General features: G+C 32.3%; 1 long non-coding RNA gene across 2 annotated transcripts; it reads right to left on the bottom strand.

The window, feature by feature from the left end:
• Window positions 1-434: 434 nt before the first annotated feature.
• LOC134238296 (uncharacterized) lies at window positions 435-6935 on the bottom strand. 2 transcript variants are annotated; one of them, XR_009985967.1, is made up of 4 exons: window positions 6874-6935; window positions 3917-3992; window positions 3592-3709; window positions 435-488 (listed from the first exon to the last, which is right to left on the bottom strand). It is a non-coding gene; the product is annotated as an uncharacterized LOC134238296 (long non-coding RNA). The 2 variants fall into 2 exon arrangements; XR_009985968.1 differs by having other exon boundaries at window positions 438-488; window positions 3596-3709.
• Window positions 6936-7230: the final 295 nt, after the last annotated feature.

A 7230-nucleotide genomic window follows, 5' to 3' on the forward strand; every position in this document is an offset into this window, starting at 1 on the left:
ATCTTTAACTGATGATCTGTTTAAAATCAATTTCAAGAATACATGGATCTAGAAACTTTTAAAACTTTAGATGAATAGATAATCATATTTTTTAAATTTTAGGCCAATGTAATAAATCTGTACAGTAGTTTCTCAGAAACCTGTTTTGGGGGCGGAGGTGCGTACCCTTTTAAAGTATTTACTAATATTTCAAGAAGACAAAAAGTGCTATGCTTTTAAAAAAATTTAAGATTCTGATGCACAACATATTTATAAAACAATATTTTATCAGCAAATTTTTTTTATAAAGTATTGATAAAATAGAAAGCAATCAAAGAGGGATAACATCTGCTAAAAAATCCCATATGAAACTTTGCCATATTTTGCCTGAGAAACTAGATTATTTTTTTTTGCATTAGTCATATACTAGTAAACATAAAAGGAGAACATGAAAACTGTAAATATATGTATTCTTCCTCTACACCGTTATCCATCACAATTTGTAGAACCTGTCAAAATAAAATCAAACTTTTTCACATATTTACATGGTAAGTAGATAAACCTTCACAAACTAATAATAATTATCATCATTATTTAATATTAAATTCTGGTTGTAACGCTGTATTTGATTGGATAAAAAATTTACTTTATATCGTATGAAATGGGTTGCCTACAGTACAGGCCACGAGTTTTCCGCAACGCTCGGTGGAAAAAACACCGTGTGAAACGCTCTGTGTTACACCGTGTACACGGTGTAGCACGGTGTGTGTGGATTTGAAATATACAGGTAGGCACACCGTGCCGCACCGTGTCTAGAAAATCTCAGCTAGTGCCCTCCGTGTCGCACCGTGTCCAGTAAATTTCGTTCCGTTGCATGTCCAGAAAATTCTCCTCCAAGCTGCATCGTGTAAATAGTATTACAGACAAAATCGTTTGTTTCTGATGAAAAATTTGATAATAAATTTTGATGACAACTTTGGTTATGTATATATAAAAAAACGTTTTTATTCTACCAGATATTGGAATTCGAATGGCACACATGATATTGAGATTAGATATCGGTAAAAAAAAAAAAAATTAAATGATTTTCATTTGAATTAACTATGTGTCTAGAAATTTATATTTTAGTAAAATTATTCATCCACGTCACAAATCAAAATTATGAATTTTACTTTAAATGAATAATTTAATCTCATATGTTCACGTAACAAAGGAAGACGAAATGGCGTCAAGCTGCATTCGTGTCGCATACACTGACATACATAGTACAGTATAAAATTAAATCGGAGCTGTGTTTATGTTCATGGTTTTAACACGATCCAAGCATTTCAATGTATATTCCTTATTAAAATACATTTATTTTGTTCATCTTGAATTATTCTGAATGTGAATGCGAAAATCGTCAGCAGAAACACGAAATTAATGCAATAATTTCAAAGCGTATTTCACGTAACAGCAAACATTATTTTCATAGAGTAGTATTCACCCCGTTATGTTTTTAAAATCCATTCAGTGTAAGTAGCTATTTTAATTCGTTTGTCTTTCCTTGTAAAGTGTATAAAAGCTTAAAAAGCTATACCAGAGAGAGAGAGAGAGGAAGAGAGACTCATACAACCCCCTTTGAACATATAGTCTGTAATTTTTTTTTAATTCTTCGTTTTATTTAAGTTACGGAGGTCACAATTAATCATTCTATAATTCTATTTAATTGCCACAACTTTTGTTTATATTCAACCCATTTAATGCAATTAATTTGTTCTCTGTATATGCTGTACGCACAAAATTTTCGTGCATCACCTGCCAATCAAAATCCCATGACGCTAGGTGACCTTGAAAGTCTGTTCACGCGGAAAGAATTTCTCTTGTGATTTGAAACAATCTTATGGTCAGTTCCGAGTTCACACCTGTTCAAAAATATATTGGGTCTCTGCCGGTGGGCCAGGGGCGCCGTATGTTTATCACGCCTTTCAAATTCTTTTGCTCTGACCACAGCAAGTGTATACATGTAACACACTCAACTGATATGCGAAATTCATCTTCCAGGTTTCACTACAACAACAATTATAAACTTACATGTATTTGTTAATTTATTTATCCTTTTTCAGACACAAATAAGAATGTATCCCGTAGATTAAGATTAAAAAAAAAGTAACATAAATTTGCAGACTTCTGATAAAGTTTTAACTGGCTGATTCGTATCGCATTTTTAGAAGGGGGGTTGGGGGGTTGGGTTTAAAAATCGCTAAATATCTATATGTTTTCTCAAACCGTTTTTTTTTCTTTTCACACGATATATTTCAGAATGAAGTAATATTCGCCACATTTCATTTGCCAAAAATTCGGCTGTGATTTTTGTATTCAGCGTGTTTACTAACTAAAGTTTATCACTATTTTAATTAATGAAATTATTCAGATTATTATCTCTGCCTGTTCAGTGGATTTTCGAGTTTAATATTTATCTCCATATTTTACATAATTACAGATTTTTAGTGTTAGTCTAACTGCAATAATCCTCATCTGAACCTGTCCAATGATTCGCAGAGTATCGGTATCAAAGAGCAGAATTAATGTGCGAGTCTGATACTTTTTTTAAAATTTAATCTACACACAGTAAATGTACATTTAATTTCTTACAAAATAATTAATTCACTTTGTATAATCACGCATCTGATATGTAATACGTAGGGAAAAACGATCTTGTATGAACGATTTAATTGAACACAGTTAAAATCAAAATCGAAAGTAGAGACAATCAAGTAATTCATTTATGAAAGCGTGTTTCCTCTTAATGTAATATAATAATAGTCTATTGAACTTTTTATGACTAACGTAATAAGTATTTAACTTGAAACGTGACTGTATATTTTTTTTTTGCCTGACACGAGTACGTTGTTATTAAGTTTTAAGGCATCTTATTAGTTTAATTATCTGTATGCGATAAATTACCAATATTGATTTATGGAAAAAGTAAAACAAATATTTCGAAAGAAAGTTGATTTAATCTTATTTAAAAAAAGGCAATAAGAATGTTTAAAATATTTATCATTAGAACTGTGACAAACCGTGTTACACGGTGCACAGAAACGCTGACTTCAAAGACGCCGACAAGGTTCGAGGTCCACGCTAAAGCGTGGACTTGCGGTCCACGGGGCCCCGTGTTTTTTGCGGAAAACTCGTGGCCTGTACTGTACGTTACAATGACTTGCGTCAAAAACGTATCAATCCGCCTGACGTTATATTCAAATTTTGTACAAATTATTTGTTTAAAAGTTTTAAAAATATTTTTTATATTCCCATTGTTTACTTTGTTCCCGTATTATGGCTCCACACTATCCTAATTATTCCCCTTTTTTTTAATCATCTCCCTTTGGAGATGAAAATTGGCCCTTCATTGAAGAATTTTAAATCCATTGTAACCAAAGATTCTTTGTACCAACTTTGGTTCATTTTGTCCCAGTATTTGTATGTTCTCAAATAGCAACAAAAATTTATAAATCACAGACGGACAACTAAGCATACAGACAAACAGAGCAAGACAATGGGTGATCAGAAAAGATCACAAACTTTCAAATTAGGTCAATGAATAGTAAAAGTGAAAAAAGAAGTGTATACCTACAGAGATTTTCTTTAGTTATGTAGAGAACTTGGAACCCTCTGTCTGTGTCATTAGCACTTGGGAGATAACTGGTACAACCAAAATGATTATGCTTTATTACATTCTTGAAACGATCTGTTTAAAAAAGATGAACTGACATTATTTTATTTCATTCTTTTAAACACATTAAAAAGTTTGCTTAATACAGTATTACAAATTTAAATTTTATAATGTTCTTCAATTGGGATGCAGAATTTACAGATACAAGTTTCAAATTAATTTGCATAGAATAAGAACCAGCAGGTTTAAAAACTTTGTATGCATAAGTAGTGTTTTATTCACCTTTAGGCCAAAAAATCTTAGTTTTCTCAGACACTTCATCAGATAAAACAATGCCACATCAATCTTTATTCTCAGCCTGAAAGGGTAAGAAATTGATAACATAATTTTTCCAGTTAAACTAGAAATAAGTCCATAGGACATGAATGCTCCGCCGAGGATATATCAGTAAAGAAACATGAAAATGTGTATGTGTATAAAATTTGATCAGAATATCTTGAATAGTGATACGGCTGAATTGCTTGTTTGGAAAATATAGGTCAGATCCAGCATCCGAAGCAAGTCTAGTAGTGTCCATCTCTAGATGCATCATCCATGCAGGTTTGGTTCAGGTAGGGCTTATAGTTACTAGGGAATAAAATGTAGGTCAGATCCAGCATCCGAAGCAAGTCTGGTAGTGTCCATCCCTAGATGCATCCTCCATGCAAGTTTGGTTCAGGTAGGGCTTATAGTTCCTTAGGAATGAAAATGTATGTCAGATCCAGCATCCGAAGCAAGTCTGGTAGTGTCCATCCCTAGATGCATCATCCATACAAGTTTGGTTCAGGTAGGGCTTATAGTTACTTGGGAATGAAAATATAGGTCAGATGAAGCATCCGAAGCAAGTCTGGTAGTGTCCATCCTTAGATGCTTCATCCATGCAAGTTTGGTCCAAGTAGGGCTTATAGTTCCTTAGGAATGGCCTGCTCCAAAAACTTTAACCTGGTCACTCATCTCGAAAATGTTGGTCAGATCTAGCATCCGAAGCAAGTCTGGTAGTGTTCATCCCGAGATGCATCATCCGTGCAAGTTTGTATCAACATGTGAACTTTGGTAACACAATCTTGAATGGCATGTTTAAAACTGAGCTAATCACTAATTTAAGAAAAGTGAAGTCAAGGTCAAAGGAAAGGTCAAGGTAAAAAAATGTTGATGCAGTTGCATAGCTCTCATCAATATCTATCAGCATATGAAGTTTGATGAAAATATCTAGGATAGTTTCTTTGAAACTTAGCATTGAACAGAGCTAAACGCAAAGTGTGACGGAAGAACGGAAGACGGACATGACAAACACTCTATGCCCCGGCCATATTCATGGCGGGGCATAAAAATGAGTTATTCAACTTCCCCGTAACTATTTTGTTTCTTCATACTAGAGTATGTTTCTTTTGCAACAATGCCTTATCAGTAAACATTTTACAAAGTATTGATTAACATAATTTTACGTTTATTTAATATCAAATAATACATGTACAAGGATATATAATAGTAAGGAGTCATTCTTTGCTGACAAGAAAAAGAGAGCTGGGGCTATCACGAAAAAAATAATTGTTTGATTTATATAATGTACTCCAGATCATATTTTACAGGGTAAGTAGATAGGTAGATAGGAAGATAAGTATTGTTTTCTAATTATCTAACACATTGATAACTGTCGGTTAGATTACTGACTGAGACATAATTATTTTTTTAATTTTTTTTCTCATTTCAATGTATACATGGAACAGCTAATCAGTTTTAATACTTGTTGATATCAAAACTAAAAAAATAAAACATTTTAACTTTAAAAACCCTATAGGCAATCTGTATGTTAAAGGAACCAGAAAAATGGTAACGATAAAAATTTAAAATGCTGAGAAAAAAAATAATTGGGTAAGTACAGTACTTGGCCATAAGTGAGTCATAATCTTATTTTTCCACTATATATTTCATTGAAAAACGCATTTTTCTAAAATATTATTAAAGTCTCATTTGTTGTTTCTTTTAAATGTCTAAAACACCATAAAATGCAGGATTTGTTGTAGTTTTTTCACATTATTTCAAAATAGTTTCAACTTTATGCGTTACCGAGAAATCACAGGTCAAGTGCAAAACAAAAATTTTAAGATTTCAATTTGTTAAGAAACCATAGTAATTTGAGGTTTGAAAATTTTGTCTTGACAATATTTTATAATTTATTCTCAATAGTTTAAGGTCAAGATCTAGTAAATGACTTTAGAATAACTTTTCAGTGCTAAATCCATTATGACGTCATAATCACTTTCAACTTTCTTTTTCCCGTACTTTACGACTCTAATAGAATTATGTAGAAAATAAAGTATTTCCATGGAATTCAATTTGAAATCACATGAAAAGTAGTGCCGATACCTATTTTAGATTTGACATTTTTTTAAATTAGAGACTAAGAACATACAAATTACCGTTTTCTGAAAAACTGTAGGCAATCTGGATACATTTTCTTTGCCTGATACGGAAAAAACTCCCATTCTCAATACTGGTTTTCTTAATTTTTCATTGAAAATGACAGTTTAAAATATGGGTTTTCATCTTGTTTTTCTACAAATTATGCCCCGAAACATCTATTTTGACCAAGCTAATATTATAAGGCATCATTAAAGGAATTAATTTCTTAAATTTGAAAAATCTGTAGGCCCTTACATTTACTAGATCTTGACCTTAAGAATCCTTTTGTTTATCATTTAAGGTAAGAAAATTTGAATAATTCTGCATGTTTCAGTGAAAAAAATCATAAAAATTGAGCTAAAATTGACTTCACAACAAGTTTTTATAAAAATAGGTTTTTCAATGAAATATATAGCGTAAAATTAAAATTATGACTCACTTATGGCCAGGTACTGTAGGTATGATTTTGATGGGTTGGTTGGAGTACATTAAATAAATATTTTTTTTTAATTGGCCTATTAACACTGCTTCACAAAAAGAACCTGTATATGCTACCTTGCACTGTGTACATAATGTTTGACTTGAGAATCAAGATGAATACTGTATACAGGGAAATTTTCGCCCCGTTTTATTTTCGCCCCTTTCGCCCTATCCTCTATAGGGCGAATTTAAAACGGGGCAAATTTGTTTTACAGTGTGAAAGGGCGAAAATAACAAGGGGCGAAGATAACCCTGTATACAGTATTTTTTTTTGCCTAGGTCATGTACCAGCACACAAAAAATGAAAATGTGGAAACCTGTACATATAGGTCTATATATTCTTCTTTTATACAGCTATCCGTCACAATCTGGAGAACCTGTAAAAATAAATCAAACATAAAATTACGATAAGTTTCTCACATCCTGGCTTTTAAATAGATACAATACCTGCGCAAAATCATATTCAAAGCCCCTCCAACCCCCCAATGCTACGTGCCCAAAATAAATTGTCAGTGATGATAAACTGTAAGTATAAGATACGGCAGAATTAATTTCTTAAATAGACGAGGTTAATTCTACTTGATTTGCGCATGCATTTTCACGAAGCGACGTTTCAGCGATGTTAAAATGACGTCAAATTGGGCTAGAATGCACAACTGCTGGTAAAGTAGTCC

This window comes from Saccostrea cucullata, unplaced genomic scaffold (genome assembly GCF_032062105.1).
Source record: "Saccostrea cucullata isolate Sc308-1 unplaced genomic scaffold, CSIRO_AGI_Scuc_v1 ctg3348, whole genome shotgun sequence".
In the NCBI taxonomy this organism is placed as follows: Eukaryota; Metazoa; Mollusca; class Bivalvia; order Ostreida; family Ostreidae; genus Saccostrea; species Saccostrea cuccullata.